Source organism: Lathyrus oleraceus, chromosome 3 (genome assembly GCF_024323335.1).
Source record: "Lathyrus oleraceus cultivar Zhongwan6 chromosome 3, CAAS_Psat_ZW6_1.0, whole genome shotgun sequence".
NCBI lineage: Eukaryota > Viridiplantae > Streptophyta > Magnoliopsida > Fabales > Fabaceae > Lathyrus > Lathyrus oleraceus.
This window is the reverse complement of record NC_066581.1, coordinates 1,829,815-1,852,455: the sequence shown is the minus strand read 5'-3', so window position 1 is coordinate 1,852,455 and position 22,641 is coordinate 1,829,815.

The following is a 22,641-nucleotide window of genomic DNA, read 5'->3' as shown; positions in this document are numbered from 1 at the left end:
TGGTTCAAGGATCCATGCTTGTGATAAGTGGGTTAAGTGTTCTCCAAAGAATGACTTAAACAAAACAAAAGCAAAAGCAATACTAACTTCTAATCAACTAACAACTAACATTTAATTTTAAGTCATTTACTTTTATGCACTTTAATTTTAAATCTTTATTCATTTGCCATTATTCATACCATTAAATTTGTTTACTTAATGTCATTTTCACTTTGCTCATTTGAGCCTTATCTTGTGATTATATTGTGTTTGTATATACTTGTTTGTGTTTGTGGTATTTTGACCTTAATGTACATAATAAGAACAAAAACCCTAAAAAACATTTTGTGTGGACCGTTGGATTTGATCTAAGACATTGGACTTGGAATTAGAAAACACTCCCTATGCAAAGGACTTGGCTAATGCCAACTTTTCTGAAACCAAATGCTTGTGAAGTGAACTTTCATCTGATACAATTATTGAAGATCCATTTGAGTTCATCTACAACATGATCATATTGAAGCTATTATTTTGAACCTGTGTCTAATGCTCCTCTTTGAAGTCATCTGATACATGGGGAATCATGGAGAAGATCATGGAGTTACTAAGCTTGGATGTGGCCATATTTATTTGATGCCTTGCTCTTCATCTTGCTATTTGTGTATTGATATTGCTTGATTCTAAATTCTAGGGGAAATTTGGATTTCTATATGACATTCTTGTCTATTGGTTTGCAACCCATTGGACAGATCTTTTCAAACTCTCAACTTTTAATTTTTTGCTTAGGATTAGTCTCTTCATCTCTTCCCCATTTATTTAATTACAAATCTATCCCTCCCTTTTAAAATCTTCTTTTCTTGTGTTTGTTTTCTAAACTTAGACCATTTTGCAAATTAGAAACTTTGGCCTTATGCCATTAAAATTTTAAACTCTTTTCTTAATCAAACATGTAAATGAACTTAACTACACTTGACTTGAAATTTCAAAAGAAAAAAATAACTAATACTCATTCAAACCTTTTTAGGCCTTTTGTGCCTTTGTTAAAATTAAATCTTTGTTAAAGCAACTCATTCACTTTGAAATTTATTCCATGAACTACGAGGTTTTGATCCCTCATTTTTATGTTGGTACGTAGGCACAAGTCTGAAGGTCTTGTCAAACACAAAAGATATAATTAATGAATTATTTTCTCATCCTCACACTCTATTTATTGCAAACATCATTTTGTACAAAAACACATATGCACACAAGAAAGGGCTCCCTAGGAGTACCTAGAACACTTTAGGTGCTAACACCTTTCCTTTGTGTAACCAACCCCCTTACCTGTAATCTCCGGGATTTTATTAGTTTTGATTTGAAAACTTCTTATCTTTGGGGTTTGTTCATACTTTTTCCTTGTCCCTTGGAAATAGTAAAAGATGGGTGGCGACTCTGGTTTTATTGACGTCTAGCTTATCCATAGCTTGATGGTCATGAATTTACCGCTATAGAAATTAAGTGGCGACTTTGCTGGGGAGTAGTCTCCAGTGGGTTTAGCCTACTTTTGTGTGTGTATATAATTGTATATTTGATGTTTGTATATTTGTTTGTATGATATAATCTGCTTGTTGTGCTCGGTGATCTCTGAGTGGTAAGATAAGTTCTAACCCAAACTTGAGTGCAATTAAGATAGAAGGATAGTATAGTCATGTTCGACTTGTGCGGAGTAGTCCTTAACAAGTTAGCTTGAGACCCATCTACTCAGTTGAGACCCTTTTGGAGTTATGAATGTCACACAAGTCATTTGTGGTTAGGCATTACTATCTCTGATTTGGGGTCCGAGAAGTTGCGGACCGTAGAACATTTAACCCCTCTTTGCCTATTTAGGACATAGTGCGGAGACTGTTCAAGTGTAGACTTGATAACAGTTGTTACACGATACTACACTCAGACGAGTTTCTCTTGAGAATATTATGGGTTGATGAGTTAGTCATCCAAACCTGTAATATCCGATAGATGGAATTAAGACTTTGGGAACTTTTTAGAACATGATCTACAAGTTTTTATCCTTATTTCACTCCTTTGAGATGTTTCTTACCCCATACTCCATGCTCGTGACTCACAACAAACCCTTGATTCTTGGTTGATCCAATTAAGTCTTGTCAATATCAATGGAACTTGGGTGTTGATAAGGTGAAAGCCATTATCAACCAAAATGGATGATTGATCTTGACAATGACTTGATTCATCCCTTGACCTTTGTTTGTTTTCCTTGTGTGTGATCCCTTATTTGTGATTGTTGCATTCATGCACGTCATAACATTCATTACACAAAAATATCAAGGAACTGAGGTCTTATTTGCAAATATTTTCATACCATGGATTATGGATGAAGGAACACTAAGAAGTACAATTTCAGATGTCCCGACTTGAAAGAGTTAAGGAAGCTAGAATCTTTTGTATTAGATCCCTTGGACTTCAAGTAACGTCATGGGAAGCTTCTGTCTATTTTGTCTACTGATGTGGTTGAACGACTCTTCAGTGTGTTGGTTTAGTTTTATGACCCTCTCTACCGGTGATTCACTTTTCCTGATTATCAGCTTGTGCCTACGCTAAAGGAGTATGCCCATCTCTTGGGAATACCTATTTCTAGCAAAGTACCTTTTAGTGGATTGGAGGAGATTCCTAGATTTCACATCATTGCTGAAGCTCTTCACTTGAAGAAGTATGAGATTGAGGCTCATTGGGTGAAGAAAGGAGGATTCAGGCTCATCAAGGAAGCTACTTCCTTTGCTCAAGCCGGTAGTGTGGATGCTTTTGAAGCTATCTTTGTGTTGCTCATCTATGGATTAGATTTGTTCCCTAACATTAACGGTTTTGTTGATGTTAACGCCATTAGAATCTTCTTGATTGGAAATCTTGTGCCTACTCTGTTGGGTGATATGTACTTCTATTTGCATCTAAGGAATTCTAAAGGTGGTGGAACGATTGTGTGTTGTGTTCCTCTTCTGTACAAGTGGTTTATTTCGCACTTGTCTCAGACGCGTACTTTGTGGAGAACAAACAATGTTTAAGGTGGTCTCAGATACTTATGTCTCTCACTAATGATGATATAGTTAGGTATGATTCCTCATTGAGTAGCTTGGAGATTATTGATTGTTGTGGTGAATTATCTAATGTGCCTCTTGTCATACCCCAAAATTCACCCTACTCCGATACAACTTTCATCTGATCCATGGCCCTACTGCACATGCATGCTTTCATTATCTCATCATCATAATTATATTAACTTTCATAACCAAATACATATTGCATGGGATCAAGGCATGATTTAAAAAAAAAGGGGGGGGGGGGAACCGGATTTGCCTTGCACGGACTCCAAAAAAGAGTCTTTTTTTTGCACAAAGGGTATTTGGTTCCTCCCACTTTCCCACTTGCTTTCCCTATAAATAGATGCACCATTCCCCTTCAATTTTCATGCTTTCTAGCCCCCAAAAATTATGAAAAAATATCATTCAACCCCTCTTCTCCAAACCTAAATCAAAATCCAAAAAACCTTTCCCTCCCAAAAGTCACCACCACCAACTTTTTATTCATTTCACATTTTTTCCTCAAAATTTCTCACTCTCTAACACTCATAACCCAACCCCTTTACTAAGCTTTCACCATAAATATTTTCATCACAAACCCATTCCTTCACATTCAAGCTCAACACCATTTCTACCTAGCTCTTTTTCACATTTTTGTGGGTAATGATTTTAACTTAAACTCTTTAACTTTTTGTTTCTTTTTTTTATTAAAAATGGTTGCTTGTTCTTGGTTGGTTTTTTGAGATGGTTTAGATTCAAGCTTGCAAAAAAAATGATTGACTTTGGTTTACTCACCTTTTTTAAAGATTTTTTTACTCTTACTATCTTTTTTCACCTTTTTGTGGTTGCTTTGTGTGTGTTATCTTTTTCTTTTATTATGGCCTTATTATTGTATTTATTTGGTTAATGAGATCTATTAAATCATGGCTATGGTTGTTTAGAGTTGATTAAATCTTCAATGTTTCAAACCTATCTATGGTTGATCAATAGATCATTCATGATACTTTGAGGTATTGATAGATAAGCAAATTATTGTGATATTGTTTCTTTATCTTGTAATTTACTTTTATGTCATTATCTTGTAATTTACACTAAAGTACTCATCATCATCATCATTGTACAAATTCATCATGCATGTTTATTTACTTGTTATCTATTTTTATTGTCATCAAACATTAAAAACAACAAAAACATGATAAAATGATAAGACGAAAATATTCATTCCACTCTTAATCAACTTGGACTTAGGGGATTTCATTTTAGGACCCTTGCTTGGAGGTCTTTCCCTTATCTTTGTGATACTTTGTAAATGTTGGATTTTATTTGTAACTTACATTCATGTTGTAAGAATGGCATCATGGCACCACCTTAGGGGGACATGTTTGTAAGACCATTATCCTTTGTTTAGCTTAGGTCACTTTTGCACACAAAAGGCTTTCTCTTGGGCTACCTTACAATGAGACTCTTTAATTTCTTGTTGGTTACTTCGCATTCATGTTGCATAAGCCAAATTTCATAATCAAAATAAAACAAACCCTTGATTCAACGTCAAGTGGAATTTTTATAATCAAATTCAAAACACCTAATAATTACGATTATCATTGTGCGTCACGAGCCTTAAGTGGTGGAGAATGAGTGAGAATGGAGCATTCCTACCCTTACTCTGATTATTTTGGACGCAAGACGCTTGGCGTGTTGTCTAGAATAATCACCTCCGCCCATAGACTTTAGTACAATATAATCACAAACATTATTTCATAAAATCCTTATTCAAGGTAAAAAAACAATACAACTCATTGAACTTTTTTTTATGCCTTAGGGCATCATCCCGAAAACCCTTTTTTCAAAGGTAAAATCAACCAATACACAAATATTTCTCCTCCGAACTACGGAGCTCTGATTCCTCATCCCCGAATGAGTGATACATAGGCACAAGGGCCACAATCCTTGGCGAGTGCTATAATAACAAAAATACCCCCCCTTCTTTTCACACATTCTTTTGAAAATAAAACAATAATAGATAAATCCCATGTATGTAAAACAACCCAAATGGTTCCCATGGAGTACCATGGACGTAAGGGGTGCTAACACCTTCCCCTTACGTAACCGACTTCCGAACCCAAATCTCGGTTGCGAGACCGATTCCTTATTCTCTTTTAAGCGCTTCCCGTGCGCGTCTCTTTTCCGAGGGTTTTATCGACTATTTCCCCTCTCCTCTCCGATAGAGGTGAACTAAATAAAATTTGGTGGCGACTCTTCTGACTTTGCCTCTCTTTGGCATCTCTTTAGTCCCGGTTTCGTTATCGTGAAATCCCGGTAGCGACACCTTTCATTGGTACACAAGGAGGAATCAACTACAACCCTTCTTTGGCTCGTCGTCAACTTGGGTTCCCCTTGAGAGACAAACCTAATAACACTTTGTTAGAAGGTCTTTTCTATCAAGAGGGTAAAGATCACCAACATTTGAAGCAGAAGATTGTGCATTCTTGGCATAATGTGCATAGGAAAGTAAGATCTGAGCTTGGTCCGTGAAACTGTGTAGCTTTGGAAGCTTACACTCTTTGGGTGAAGAAGAGAGCTTTGGAATTAAAGATGTCTTATGCTTGTGAGAGACCTATGTCGTTGGTTGTGGCTGAGCCATCAACTCTCCCTAACCAAGATGTAGAGGAGTTGGAAGACACACTCTCCAAGATGAAGCAAGAAAAGGACGTGTGGGAAGAGCGTTTTCATGCTTTGAGTAGAAAGCATGAGAAGTTGCAGCTTAAGTCTATGGATAAAGATGCACTTATTGAGCTTCTTGAAGACCGAGTAATGAAGAGACAGAGAGAACCAGAGGTTTCATCTTCCTCTAGAATGCCTCAGCCTTCCGTTGCTTGGAAGAAGATTGTTGATCAGTTAGTTCTTGAGAAGACTCAGATGAAGACTTCTTTTGAGTCAGAGATTCGACGCATCCGAAGGAAGTACGCGCCTGCAGCCAAATCTGCTGATGTTGTTATTAGGGATCCTTATGATGACTAGTCTTCTTTTCTCTTGTATCTTGTATTTTGTTTCTGAAATTGTACTAAGTGTAATCCTCCCAATTGTATGAATAAAAGAGATTTTTTATGGTCATATCAAGTTGTTGCAATTGCTGTTATAAACATATATATTTGCAAGTGAAATAGTAAGTTCCTTGAAAATAAAAACAAATCAAGCATTGCATTTCATGCATCATTTGCATAGCAGGTTTATCTTTCGCCATATGTCTTATTGGTATTTCTTCTGTGCTTCAGCCAAGCTGACTCATCGATACAATACCCGCGCCAATCACTCAAGAATCATGGAACATCTAGAGCAAGAGAACAAAGATTTGAAGGACGAGATCGCCCGCCTGACTGCCATGATGGAGCCAGTTTTGGCTGCTCATAACCAATTTTCTCCAACGCCTGCAACTCCTCCTCCTCAGAGGACTGTCATTTCCGAGGTTGCTACCTCTACCTTTCCTGCTACCGCTACTCACTTTGCGCCTACCATGCCTGCCAGATTCCCGTGGGGAATGCCGCCCAACTTTGTACCCGAGGGTTTTGCACCTACTTTTGCTTCCATGCCGGCATCTAGCCCGATCATGTCTGTGCCACCACCTGTTGTTCATACTTTGCCCCGAGTTGAAGATGCCATATATCATTCTGAGCCGTCTGAGGGTCCGGATGTTTATGAAGAGATGGACGAAATGAAAGACCAATTCCTTGAGCTACAGAAGGAGTTGAAGACCTTAAGGGGTAAAGATATGTTTGGTAAGAGTGCTGCAGAACTTTGCTTGGTTCCAAATGTCAAAATCCTGATGAAGCTCAAAGTCCCTGACTTTGAAAAGTGTAAGGGGAATACCTATCTGCTCAGTCATCTTGTCATGTATGCTAGAAAGATATCGACACAAACTGATAATGATTAGTTATTGATTCACTATTTCCAAGATAGACTGACTGGTGCCGCTCTGAGGTGGTACATGGGTTTGGATGGTGCGAGTGTCCGCATGTTCAACGATTTGGGTGAAGCAGTACAAATATAATATGGATATGGCGCAAGATAGATATCAGTTGAGGTCGTTGTCTTAAAAGGATTAGGAGACATTCAAAGACTACGCTCAGCGGTGGAGAGAGCTTGCCGCTCAGATTACCCCTCCTTTGGAAGAGAAGGAGATGGCCAAGATTTTCCTCAAGACCATGAGCTCATTTTACTATGAGCGGATGATTGCTAGTGCCCCCAGTGATTTTACCGAGATGGTAAACATGGGGATGAGGCTAGAAGAAGGTGTCCAAGAAGGAAGGTTATCTAGGGAGGAGGTTTCGTCTAGCAAGAAGTATGGCAGTGGGTTTGCTAAGAAGAAAGAGAACAAGACTAATGTGATATCTGTTGTGAGGTAGAAAAGGCTGTAAGACCCTAATTTTGACCCTAAGATCCCTCATGGCATTATATCATTGCACTTTGCATTTGCCTCAAGGATCATAGCATCTTGGCTCCTTAACCCTTGGGTTGGGACTTGTGTGAGTTGGTTTGAGACCACCAAGCATGCTTGAATTGTATATTATTTCTTTTCTTATTTTTTTTAATAACCAAAAGCATAAAAATATGTCACTAACATCTTTTGTTTTGTAACTTGAGCAATCATAAGATCCAAGGCTCCTAGGAGGCCCCTATGCTCTAGGAATGGCCAGATGAAGTTGAAAGCAAGCATGATAATGGTTCACAAAGCTCTCCATCATCATATATGCCTCCCAAGTATCTCAATTTGTCAATTTGATCAAGATAAACCCAGGGGCTTGAGGATTGTTTCCCAAGGAAACCCTAATTCAACTGTGCATTGACTGTGCCTTGCTCATGAAGCAACCTCAACCTATGATCAAATACAACAAAGGGAAGTTCTTTCATTCATAATTTCATGAATATATGTGCCTATATGAGTGTCCTCAATCATCAATTCATCAAGTTTTGTAGTTTGGACTTGAGAAGTTGATCAGTCAATTCATCTGACTATTTTAAAATCCACTGAGACCTAACTTTTGATGTGTTCGTCAAATGAAGATGACCCCAAGAGAAAAACTGTTCTTAAGAACCCTATGAACAAATTTAATGATCATCAAAAATTAATTTGAAGCTTGGAAGGTCATCATCCATTTCAAAACATTATAGGTCATTTTGACTGAAACCCTAATTTTGGGTCAACTTCCCAAGGACCTAACTCACCCATTTTTCATTATTTTTAGGTGGGATAAAATGCATTGGAAATTTTAAGATGTCTACTTAATTTGTTATGTTGGACAAAATTTCATAATCCTAAAAGAAATACATGTGATAATGCAAAATATTATAGGTCACTTTGGACCAAAGGCATTGAAATGTGAAAAAGTCCAACTTTAAGTGCCCATAACTTTCTCATCAAAATCCAAATGATGCAAAATTTAAGTCCAAATTGATTGTGTTTAAAAGATATACAACTTTTATGTTGAATTTGTTGTCATTTGAGGCATGAATCATTGAAACAGAAGGGCTTGAAGTTGGTCCATTTTGACAAAAGTCTCATGCATATGTTTGCACCTTGAACTTTATGACCAATTTTCATTAATTTCCAAACTCCAAATGGATTTTTGTTCAACATAACAATTGTTCCTTATGTCAATACCTTTCCAACCATTACCTACAAGGCCATGTTTCATTTTGGTAAGAGGCATTTTCGAAGAGGAGAAGATTTAGGTGCATTTTTGGAAACAATGTTGAAACTTCATGCACACTGAATTCAATTGCATTTGCACGTCCATTTCATCTTATTATGACTTCAGCATGCCAAATCATTTGTATTTGGGCCTCCCATGCGCCTGTACAGGCCCATGCATGGATGCCCTCACTTCATGCACACATGCATTTCCCATGCCTTGCAGCTTGCTTTGCTATAAATAGAGGTGTTCAGCTTCACCATTTTCCAACCTGAAGGTACCTTATATGCTGCAGAGTTGAATGCGAAACCTCACCTAAAGGAACTTTGTTCTTTCACTTCAAATTTTCAGATCCAATTTTCAACTTCCTTGGTTGATTATTGGACTCTAATTCCTTAGCCTTGCTCCATCTCCATCTCAAGAACACACTGCAATCAAGAGTTGAAAGAGACCGTGCTTCATAGAGCTGCACTTCAAAGGTTTCTATCCAAACTTTTTCAATTCGAAACTCACTAATTCTTGATCATTTCTTGTGTTTATTGGCTCCTCTGAAGTCCTCTCATAAGAGGCAATGGAATTGTGTATTCAATTTTGTAAATCCATTAAGTTCAGTTTAAACTCCATAGTTTTCCATCTCTGATTTCTCTTGCTATGAGAGTCTAGAGTGAAAATCAATGGCACAGGGGTGATGTACATCACCCCAAATTTCCAATGATATGAGGATCGCTTGTTTTGGTTGAGTTTTTCATACCTGCAACTTTTACCGGAGATGACCAACTCGCTGGAGAAGACGGTGGTGTACACCACCGTCCCTGTTGCCAGATTGATTCCAGGCCGTTCGATTGTGTTTCCAGTTTAAATCGTGGCACTTGGATGTTATGACCTTTTTTAATTCATTGTGTTGCTCAGTTTACTAGAGCCTATGATGCGCGCGCGCCTGTGAGCCATTTGAAGTGCCACATCATTTAATGAAATGAATCCAACGTGCCAGGCTTTTTCCAATTTTCTGATTTTTCTATTTTATTTTCATTATTTCATTTTATTTCAAAAAATCATAACTCTTTCATTTTAAATCCAAAAAATATGGGACCAATTGCATTATTTCCCTTTTTAATTCTAGTTTCTAAAAATGATTTTTAATATTTTTTATTTTGTCATTTGATATTTTTTGTGAATTTTCGCTTTTCTGGTTATTTTTAATTCACTTTAAACAGTTTCCAATATTCAAAAAATGCAAAAATATTTTCTTAACCTCTTTGAATGATGATGAATCTATGAAAAATATTCTCATCAATTTATTAATTGGTTAGAGATTTATTTGAGATTTTAGTTCAATTAGGTTATTTTTTATTCATTTTTAATTGTTTAAAAATAGTTTCTGGTTTCCAAAAATGCTGAAATTTTTTGTCAAACTTTGTTTGACCTTGTTGAACTTAGGATGATCCATTTGGACTTTTCCAAGTTGATTTGAAATGGATTTGAAGTTTGACCTTTGTTTGATTATTTTAATTCAAGTATTATTTTAATTCTCAAAAATACCAAAAATATTTTATTTGTTTCTTGACTTCTAAGTTTCATTTTGCTTCTGTTTACCATTGATTGACTTTGGTTCTATTCATATTTGATCAATGTGTGTTGGTTATCTCATTTAAATTTCAATTCATGTGCATTCTTATTCATCTTCTTTCTTTCTTTCTTCTTTTGATCAATGAGTTAAAGATTGGTGGTTAGCCTTGACATATGGGAGGCTTAACCTTCCTTGATTCAAATCTAATTTATTTTGATCATAGATCAAGTGAATGGCTTTGCATTAAGGATAGGTTGCTTCTTGGTCAAGCAAAAAAAAACCTAAATCAATACAAGATCATTCTTGTTTTCTGTTGGCATGGCAAGTTGTAGGAGCTTGGCTTACTAGTCATGGTCTCTAACTTGTGTTTGTTGCCTATAGTTTTATTGATCGGCCTCAGATAGGTGTGACTACTATATTAGTCTACTTACGATTGCTTAATATAGCGCTAAATTGCCTTATTGCACACTAACACTAACTACTAATCATTAACTTTTTAATTCAAGTCGATTAATTCTTGCAATTTACTTTAATGCAATTTAATATTCTTGTACATTAATTCATTTGCTTTTTCCCTATGCTCACTTGAGCTCATGTTTATGTTAATGCAATTTTCCTTTTGCTCACTTGACCACGTTATTGTGTATCTACTATTGTGCTTGTGTTGTTTTGTTTGTGTGAACCAAATGCAAATGGACAAAATGACTTAGATTTTAGGACCTTACCTATGCTAATAGAGTTTAAAGAGCAACTAGGCCTCCTGCCTTTAGAATGCCATAAAATGTCAAAGAGCAACTAGGCCTCATGCCTTTAGAATGCTTAATATTGAAGATGAATTGAAAGGACCTAATTCTAAACTCACTCTTGTCCATTCTTTCTATTGCATTATGGAACTTTTTGATTAGTGTGTTCTTGTGCTAGGGATCCTAATTTTGCCAAGTAAAAGAACCATTGTCATGAGCATCCAAAGTGAGAGATACAAAAGCCATTAGAAGATTCCTAGGAGCTTGATTGTTATATGCTTGGTTGCTTGAGTTATTTGCTATTTGATGGCTAATTCCAAAGGATGGGATCAACTTGGATCATTACTATGATCTCAAGAAGGGAACTTCATATGGTTTTATTTCTTTTCCTTCATCTTTGCATGATTAGGACTTAGCCATTCTTCTTCTTCCCTCCACTCTAACCCAAGCCAAAACTTTTGTGCAAACATTAACATTTGTTTTCAAAAACTAGAAACCTAAGCATTATGCTTTTAATTTTTCAAATTCTTTTCATAACACTTATTTTGAATTGAATCCTTAAGTTAACTTTGACCATAATTTGTGAATACTTTTCATTTATAAATACAACTCACTCAATTGTTTTTGTGGTTCCAATGGCCACTTTTGCCAAAGCTTTCATAAACATTAGCTATTAGGTTTGAGTTATCCTAGAGGTTGATATGATACTCACCTATATCCTTAGTGATGGACTATAAGTCTTCCATGTTTATTATAGGGGTTAACCCCTCACTAGCATGTTGAAGCTCTCCTCACATGGTGGATTTGTGGTTTTAGGTTGAGTTTTCTCCCTTGGATAACAAAAGACCTTAAGGCTTTTGACCAATCAATTCACCAACTTCTTTTGAGATTTTTACCCTGAACTACGAGGTTTTGATCCTAATCTTTTTTTAAGATGGTACGTAGGCAATGGGTTTATCCATTCAAACACAAAATTGTAAATAAATTGTATATTCTCTTCTCATCTCCTCAATCATGTTTGCACAAATATTTTTTCACAAATACCAACCTACCTTACAATATTAGTGAAAAGGGATCCCTTAGAGTACCAAGGATGTTTTGGGTGCTTAAAACCTTCCCATTGCATAACCAACCCCTTTACCCAGATCTCTGACATTTTTATTAGTTTTTTATTTGATAAAACTTCTCAGTTTTTGTTCGCTTTCTAACCTTTCCTTTGGATAAATAGAAGTGCGGTGGAGACTCAAATTGTATGATTTACTTTTGGTTTAGTCAATAAATCTAAAGGTAACGAATACCCCACTACAGAAAAGTGGCGGCTCTGCTGGGGATGTCATTTGCCTAGTGGGTTTTGCGTACTTTTCACTTTTGTTGTATTGTATTGTATATTATTTTATGACATATTTTTGTGCAAATTTGGGATTACTCTATTGATTGTAATGTATGAATTTCTTGATATATCAATTGCTTGTGTGCTTGGTGATCTCTTGTGAGATGAGTTCTATACCCGAACTCGAATGAACTTATGATAGGAGAATGGCATAGTCTTGTTGACTTGTGTGGAGTTATTCCTTAGCAAGTTGACTTGCAAGCCCATTCACTTGGTGGAGGTTATGTTGGGATCAATAATGTCACACAAGTAGTCGTGGTTAGGCATTACTATTTCCAATGTATGCCTTAGAAGCCAAGGACCTTAGTTTACCAAGCCCATCTTGCCCTATTTTCAGGACATAGTGCGAAGATCCTTCAAGTGTAAGATTTGATACGATTGTTACGCGATACTACACTCATAAGAGTCTCTCTTGAGAATATTTTTGGAATACGAGTATTCGTTTATCCGATAATATCCGAAGGATGGGATGATGACTATGAGAACCTCTTGTAGAACATGATTGTCAGGTTTAACCATAGTACACTCCCTTTGGGTGGTTCTTAACCGAGACTCCATGCTCGTGACTTGCAACAAACCCTTGATTCATGGTTGATCTGTTCTTGTGTATCCTTAATATCAATGGAACTTGGGTGTTGATAAGGTGTAAACCATAATCCTCCAAAATTGATGATTGATATTAAGGATGACTTGATCCATCCCATGACCTTTGTGTGGTGTGATTTGCTTGATCCTTGAGTGTGATTGTTGCATCCGTGCATTCATGCATTCATGTGCATCCATATCATCAACAATGAGAAACTTTTCAAGGAACTTAAGAGGTCTATTTGCAAATTTTCAGACATGGATAAGCAAAGAAGGAATACGAAGAAGTACAGTTTCAGACAACCCGACTTGAAAGAGTTAAGGAGTTTGACATCCTATGTATTAGACCCCTTGGAGTTCAAGGCTCGTCATGGGAAGCTTTTGTCTATTCTTGCTACTCAGGTGGATGAAGGTCTGATGAGTGTATTGGTGCAGTTCCATGATCCCTTGTACCATTGCTTCACATTCCCGGATTTCCAGCTTTTGCCTACGTTTGCGGAGTATGCCTATCTTGTGGGTATACCTATTCTAGATCCGTTGTCGTTCAGTGGCTTGGAGAGAGTCCCTACTTCTCAAGAGATTGCTGATCTGTTGCATATAGATGAATCTATTGTTGGTGCTCATATGACTACCAAAGGTAGAATTCAAGGTCTCCCATCTGATTTCCTCATTGCTCAAGCTACTTTGTATGGGAAGGCCATATTTGTACTTCTCATCTATGGGCTAGTGTTATTCCCCAACATCGACAAGTTTGTGGATGTGAACACCATTAGGATTTTCTCTACTCTTAATCCCATTCCTACTCTGTTGGGTGACACTTACTTGTCTTTGCATGTGAGGAATGCAAAGGGTGGTGGTACCATTGTATGTTGTTTGCCTCTATTGTACAAGTGGTTTATTTCGCACTTGCCACAGACGCTCGCCTTCAAGGAGAACAAAGGATGTCTACGGTGGTCCACGAGACTTATATCTCTCACTAATGATGATATCTTTTGGTATAACCGTGTATATGATGGTGTGCAGATTATTGATTCTTGTGGTGAATTCTCCAATGTGCCTCTTCTTGGTACATATGGTGGGATTAACTACAACCCTGTTTTAGCACGTCGTCAGTTTGGGTTCCCCTTAAAGGATAAACCTAATAACATTTTGTTAGAAGGTGTGTTCTTTCAAGAGGGTAAAGATCCCCAAAACTTGAAGGGTAGGATGGTCCGCGCTTGGCGCAAGGTTCATAGGAAGGGAAGGAAAGAGCTTGGTCCAAAGAATTGTATTGCTTTGGAACCCTACACCTTGTGGGTTAGGAGAAGAGCTTCGTAGTACCTTATGCCTTATGACTATCCAAGACCTACACCTATGGTTATGGCTGGGCCTTCAACCTTCCGGTCTCGAGAGCTTTGGACGATTGTTTCTAGGGTTCCATAAGATGTTCATTTTCCTTCTCTCTTGTATTGTATTTGGTTACCAAGACTGTAATTCTTTGGTGTAAAATTTTTTCCAGATATTATTGATATGATTATTCCATATATGTATAAATGATTAATATTTCCAAAATATATGCAAATAGAACCCTAAAAGTTCCTCTGATTAAAAATAAAATCATATGCACAAGCATTGCATGCATCATGTGCATAAGCAGGTTTTGTTCCAAGGCTTATCGTTCAGTGGTCTAACTCTGTGCTCTTCATTTATTTTGAAGACAAGCTGACGCACCGGTACTACACCAGAGCCAACTTATCTAAGCTAGTGGATCACCTAGAACAAGAGAATAGAGAATTGAAGGAGGAAGTGGCAAGATTGACTGCCCTGATGGAGTCTTTCTTGGCCGCCCAAAGCCAATCGTCTCCAACGCCTTCAACTCCTCCCTAGAGGACAGTCATTTCTGAGATTACCTCTTCAACCGTGCCTATTGCCAGTGCCCACTTCGCGCCTACTGCTATGCCAGCCGGGCTTCCTTGAGGGATGCCTCCCAACTTCGTTACAGAGGGTCTCGCCCCTACTTTTGCTTCTCTACCGGCATCTAGCCCGGTCCTTGTTGTTCCTCCTCCAGTCGTGCATACTTTGCCGAGTGTAGATGACACCATTTACTACTCTGAGCCATCTGAGGGCCCATATGTCTATGAGAAAATGGATGCTATGAATGACCAATTCCTTGAGCTGCGCAAGGAACTCAAAACTCTCAGAGGGAAGGACCTCTTTGGAAAATCTGCTACTGAGCTTTGCCTTGTTCCTAATGTCAAGATTCCTGTCAAATTCAAAGTGCCTGAATTTGAAAAGTATAAAGGAAACACTTGCCCGCTCAGCCATTTGGTTATGTATGCACGAAAAATGTCGACTCAGACCGATAATGATCAACTCCTGATCCACTATTTCCAGGATAGTCTGTCCGGTGCCGCACTGAGATGGTACATGGGTTTGGACAGCGCGAACATCCGCTCCTTCAACGACCTTGGCGAAGCCTTCGTCAAGCAATACAAATACAACGTCGATATGGCTCCTGATAGGGACCAATTGAGGGCCATGTCCCAGAAGGATAAGGAAACTTTTAAGGAGTACGCCATGAGGTTGCGAGAATTGGCTGCACGGATTGTGCCTCTGCTGGAAGAGAAAGAGATGACCAAGATCTTTCTAAAGACCTTGAGTTCATTCTATTATGAGCGGATGATTGCTAGTGCTCCTTCTGACTTCACCGAGATGGTGAATATTGGGATGCGTCTAGAAGAAGGAGTCAGGGAAGGGCGCCTGACTAGAGAAGAAGGCTCTTCTGCCAAACGTTATGGGGCATTTGCGAAGAAGAAAGATGGAGAGGCACATGTTGTGACCTCCCATGTCAAATCCAGAATACCCTCTATGAAGAGGAAGACCGTGCGTCCCGCCGGTAACCAGCACCAGGTGGCTCATATAGCACCTATTTTCAGAGAAAATCAACAATATCAGCATCATAACCAGCAACAACAACATCATTAGTATCAACAATAACAACACCGTCCTCAACAGCAGACCTACCAGCCTCAAAACAACAATCAGACAGTACAAGCTATGATAGGAAGAGGGTCAATTTTGATCCTATTCCAATGACCTACGCAGAGCTATATCCTTCTTTAATAGAAAGAAAACTGATCACTCCACGTGACCCACCTGTTATACCTACCAACCCTCAGTGGTGGTATAAGCCTGAGCTTCATTGTGTTTATCATTCCGGTGCTCCCGGACATGATGTGGAGAACTGCTACCCATTGAAGACCAAGGTTCAAGACCTTGTGAGAAGCGGTATATTGTTTTTCAAGAACGTAGGTCCTAATGTCAAGAAGAATCCATTGCCCGAGCATGGGAAATCTGCTGTCAACATGGTTCAGGGTTGCCCTGGCAAATACAAAGTCCGATATGTCAGCCATATCCGACAATCTTTGGTCGAGATGCACAGACTGTTGTGTGGATACAATCACTATGAGCATGACCATGACAGTTGTCGTGTCTGCACTGTCAATGAGAGGGGATGTCGTCAAGTTAGAAAAGACATCCAAGAAATGTTGGATCAAGGTGTAATTGAAATACTTCAGAATCGCGATGAGGATGATGAAGTTAATGTGATATCACCAGTATTCAGGATACCTGAGCCTGTTGTCATCCGATATGATGGCAGCAAGCAAAAGGCTTCTCCTACTCTCATAATAAAGTTAGTCGGCCCTATGCCATATTCTTCTGACAAAGTTGTTCCCTATCATTATAATGCTATGGAATTGGAAGATGGGAAGGAGGTGCCTCTACCCTCTACTTCTGTTGTTAACATTGCTGATGTCAGTGGCCTGACCCGTAGTGGTCGTGTTTTCTCGGCGCCGCCGAAACCCTAAGCTGACACCAGAAGGGTTGATACTGCTGACAATGTCGTTCGTCCTTTGGGGATTTCTTCTGTTTCTCCGAATCCGGCACTTGCTGTTAATATACCTGTCGCTGCTGTTGCTAAAACTCCTGTTCCTGCTGGCCAGAATGGTATGATAAAAGAGGACTGTGATGAGATGCTGAGGCTCATCAAGAGGAGTGAGTACAATGTTGTAGATCAACTTCTACAAATGCCTTCAAAGATATCTGTGTTGTCTTTGTTGATGAACTCTGAACCACACCGTGAAGCTCTGCAGAAGGTGTTGGATGTGGCGTATGTAGATCATGACATCACGATAGAACAATTTGATAGCATTGTTGCAAAATTACTGCTTGTAACAATTTGAGTTTCTGTGATGCTGATCTCCTCGAGGAGGGAAGGAACCATAATTTGACACTTCACATCTCCATGAATTGCAAGGATGATGCCATGTTTAATGTGCTGGTAGACACTAGATCATCACTGAACGTGTTGCCAAAATCCACTCTCTTTAAACTTTCATATCAAGGGTCTCCCATGAGGCAGAGTGGAGCGGTCGTGAAAGCTTTTGATGGATCCCGCAAGACTATGATTGGCGAGGTTGAGCTCCCAGTCAAGATCGGACCTAGTGATTTCCAAATCACTTTTTAGGTCATGGATATCCACCCATCATATAGCTGTTTGTTGGGCAGACCATGGATTCACGAGGCAGGCGCCATGACATCCACCCTACACCAAAAGTTGAAATTTGTCAAGAACAAAAAGTTGGTGGTGGTAGGGGGAGAGAAGGCTCTCTTGGTTAACCATCTGTCTTCTTTATCTTACATTGATGCTGAGGAAGAGGTTGGGATGCCATTCCAAGCCTTGTCTATTACTGAGCCTTCTAAGAAAAGAAATTCTTCATTTGCATCCTACGATGATGCGAAGTTGGCCATTGACATGGTGCAACTACTAGTTTAGGATAAATGATCAAACTGGAAGACAATAAATCCCGGACTGGCATAGGGTATTCTTCAGGCACTTTCAAAAAGCATGGGATGTTTCAGAGTGGTGGTTTCATCCACACGGTTGAAGACCAGGAAGCTGCTGCTTTTGTGGAAGAGGATGCAGAGGAAAATTCTGGCAACTTCGTCATCCCTGGAGGAGTCTGCAATAATTGGGTCGTTGTTGATGTTCCAATAGTTGTCCATCAGTCCACGTAATGTTCATTTTGTTTAAAAACTCTTCTCCCATGCCAAAAGGAGAAATGATGACATTGTTGGCACATAAATACAATGATATTCATTCAATAAATTCATGTTAAATGTTTGTTTTTCCAAATTATTTTCACTTTTTTGCTTTTTGCATGAAATTGGTGATCACCATAAAACCCTAAAAATTCAATAAAATCAATCTTTTCATCTGCATAATGATTTGCCTTGTTTGAATTCTAAAATCTCTTTTATATCCAAAATCATGATGCAGGTTGATCAAACCCATTGAATATAATGATCCAACACCATCTCCCAACTTTGAGTCCCTTGTATTTGAGGTCGAAGAAGATGATGTTGAAGAGATTCCTGACGAGATTACCCGTTTGCTTGAGCACGAAGAGAAGATCATTCAGCCACATCTTGAGAATCTAGAAACAGTCAACTTGGGGTCTAAAGATTGTGTTAGTGAAGTGAAGATTAGGGCACTCCTGGAAGAATTTGTTAAGAAGGGGTTGATGGGGTTGCTACGAGAATATGTCGACGTCTTTGCCTGGTCATATGAAAACATGCCTGGTTTGGATACTGATATCGTGCAACATTTCCTGCCTTTGAAGCCTGAGTGTGTGCCTGTGAATCAGAAGCTCAGAAGAACTCATCCCGATATGGCAGTGAAGATCAAAGAAGAAGTGCAGAAGCAAATTGATGCGGGGTTTCTGGTGACTTCTACACATCCTCAATGGGTGGCCAATATTGTGCCCATGCCTAAGAAAGATGGAAAAGTCCGAATGTGTGTGGACTATAGAGACTTGAATAAAGCTAGTACGAAAGATGATTTTCCTCTACCACATATTGATATGTTGGTAGACAATACAACTAAATTCAATGTCTTCTCATTTATGGACGGATTTTCCGGATATAATCAGATCAAAATGGCACTTGAGGATATGGAGAAGACAATATTCATCACACCTTGGGGAACATTCTGTTATCGAGTGATGCCCTTCGGTCTGAAGAACGCCGGAGCCACGTATCAACAAGCTATGACTACCTTGTTTCATGATATGATGCACAAGGAGATCGAGGTATATGTTGGTGATATGATTGCGACGTCGAGAACGGAAATTGAACATGTAGAGCACTTGTTGAAGCTTTTTCAGCGCTTGAGGAAGTATAAACTTCGTTTGAATCCTAACAAGTGTACATTTGGGGTCCGTTCCGGCAAGTTATTGGGCTTTATCGTCAGTGAGAGAGGTATTGAAGTTGATCCTGCCAAGGTCAAAGCAATACAAGAGATGCCTGCGCCCAAAACTGAGAAGTAAGTCCGAGGTTTTCTTGGCCGCTTGATTTATATCTCCAGATTTATATCCCACATGACAGCCACATGTGCGCCAATATTCAAGCTCCTCCGGAAAGATCAGCGTCATGATTGGACCGAGGATTGCCAGAAGGCCTTTGACAATATTAAAGAGTATTTGTCTGAGCCTCCGATTCTGTCTCCGCCTATGGAAGGGAGACCCTTGATTATGTATCTGACTGTTCTTGAAGACTCTATGGGTTGTGTCCTTGGTCAGAAAGATGAATCAGGGAAGAAAGAATAAGCCATCTACTATCTGAGTAAGAAGTTCACTGATTGTGAGTCCCGATACTCGTTGCTTGAGAAAACATGTTGTGCTTTGGCTTGGCTGCTAAGCGCTTACGCCAGTATATGTTGAATCATACGACTTGGTTGATATCCAAAATGGATCCAATCAAGTATATCTTTGAGAAGCCTGATTTAACTGGGAGGATTTCCCGTTGGCAGATGTTGTTGTCTGAGTATGATATCAAGGAGCTCAGAAGGCTATTAAAGGTAGTATCTTGGCTGACCACTTGGCACATCAACCAATTGAGGATTATCAGTCAGTTCAATATGACTTCCCAGATGAGGAGATTCTGTATTTGAAAATGAAAGATTGCGATGAGCCTACGCTCGATGAAGGGCCCGAGCCGGGTTCCCGATGGAGTATGGTGTTTGATGATGCTGTAAATCAGTATGGAAATGGTATTGGGGAAGTGATTATTACTCCCCAGGGCACACATTTTCCTTTTACAGCAAGGCTAACTTTCAAATGCACGAATAATATGACGGAGTATAAGGCCTGTATTATGGGTTTGGAAGAGTGTATTGATCTTAGGATCAAGCATCTTGATGTTTATGGTGATTCTGCCCTTGTTGTTAATCAGATTAAGGGTAAACGGGAGACGAATCATCCTGGCCTCATCCCATATAGAGATTATGCGAGGAGGATTTCAACGTTCTTTATTGAGGTTGATTTCCATCATATTCCTCGAGATGAGAATCGGATGGCAGATGCTCTTGCTACACTTGCTTCGATGATTGTGGTGAAATTCTGGAATGAAGTCCCCAATATCACTGTGATGTGCTTGGATAGACCATCTCATGTATTTGCAGTCGAAGAAGTGAAAGATGATAAACCATGGTATTATGATATCAAGTGTTTTCTCCAGAGTCAGATTTACCCGCCTAGGGCATCTGTTAAAGATAAGAAGACTTTGAGGAGATTATCTGGAAGTTCTACCTCAATGTCGATGTGCTTTATAAGAGGAATTTTGACATGGTTTTGCTCAGATGCGTGGATAGGCACGAAGTAGACCTGTTAATGACTGAAGTCCATGAAGGTTCATTTGGTACTCATTCCAATAGACATGCCATGGCTAAGAAGATGTTGAGAGCAGGCTACTATTGGCTGACAATGGAGTCTGTCTGCTGCAAATATGTTGAGAAATGCCATAAGTGTCAGATTTATGCGGATAAGATTCATATTCCTCCGACACTTCTGAATGTTATTTCTTCACCATGGCCTTTCTCCATGTGGGGAATTGACATGATTGGTATGATTGAACCTAAGGCATCAAACAGTCACCGTTTTATTCTCGTAGCTATTGATTACTTCACCAAGTGGGTTGAAGCGGAATCATATGCAAATGTGACCAAGCAGGTGGTTGTGAAGTTTATCAAGAATCAACTCATATGCCGTTATGGTATGCCAGACAAGATCATTACTGATAATGGATCTAACTTGAACAATAAGATGATGAAAGAGCTGTGTAGCGAGTTCAAGATTGCACATCATAATTCTTCTCCTTACAGACCCAAGATGAATGGGGTTGTTGAAGCTGCTAATAAGAATATTAATAAGATTATCCAAAAGATGGTTGTTACGTATAAGGATTGGCATGAAATGTTGCCATTTGCTTTGCATGGTTATCGTACATTTGTCCGCACTTCAACAGGGGAAACCCCTTTCTCCCTTGTATAGGGCATGGAGGTTGTGCTCCCCGTGGAGGTTGAGATCCCATCAATGCGAGTCTTGATGGAAGCCAAGTTGACTGAGGTTGAATGGGTTCAGAGTCGTTATGACCAATTGAATTTAATAGAAGAGAAGAGATTGACTGCCATGTGCCATGGTCAGTTATATCAGCAAAGGATGAAGAAAGCCTTTGATAAGAAGGTCAAGCCTCGTGTGTTTCGAGAAGGTGACCTTGTGCTCAATAAAGTTTTGTCTTTCGCGCCCGATTCCAGGGGCAAGTGGACTCCAAACTATGAAGGTTCATATGTTGTTAAGGGAGCCTTTTCAGGCGGTGCTTTGATACTTACAACTATGGATGGGGAGGATTTCACTCGTCCTGTGAATTCAGATGCAGTCAAGAAATACTTCGACTAAAATAAAAACGGAATAGCCCGCTAAGTCGAAAACCCGAAAGGGCGGCTTAGGCAAAAATGAGTGTCTCGGTGGATTGATAACCTGAAAGGGCGATCTAGGCAAAAGTTAGGGACATATAAAAAAAATAAATGAATATATCCCGCTAGATTGAATACCTCACCATGGGGCAATCTAGGCAAAAATTAGGGATTTGGCAAGTAACTACATCCGGACAAGACTTTGTTTTTCAAGCTGTCTTTTGTTAGAGATCCTCGCTCAGTCATCGTCAACTGGAGCTTCAAATACATTGGATTCAGAGTTGGTGGAGAAATGGTCATTATGTTCAATGTATCCCTTTTCCAATATATATCACCAATTTCAAATTTGTAAAGATCCATGGAGTCTTGCCATTTGCAGACTACCATTCCATCAAATAAATTTAAGCCTTTACCCAATTCTTTGCACTCTTATTTGTTTCTATTCAACAAATGTTTGCACATTTTTATTGATAAATATCATTGTTTTAAATAAATAAAATTTTTCATAAATTATTTTTCAACAAAGTGAACATTCACAATGACTGAAAGGATAGTTGGAACATCTTCAGTGCTCTCCCAAGGATAGTATGATCTCCAAAAGGGTAAGACATTTGTTCATTATTCCTGGCATGCTTGTATCCTCTTCATTATCTTTCAGGTTGTCTCCTCCGTGAGCGCAGAAAAAGGTTAAGTATCACCAAATGCCCCAGAGAATCTGGAGTTTTGGTCCTGTTTTGTTTAGAGATGTATATCTCTAACCCCTTCAACTCCCCAAAGAGTCCGGTTTTTGGAGTTTGGCCTTGGTCTTCTAGCTCCCCCAGTTGAGTTGGG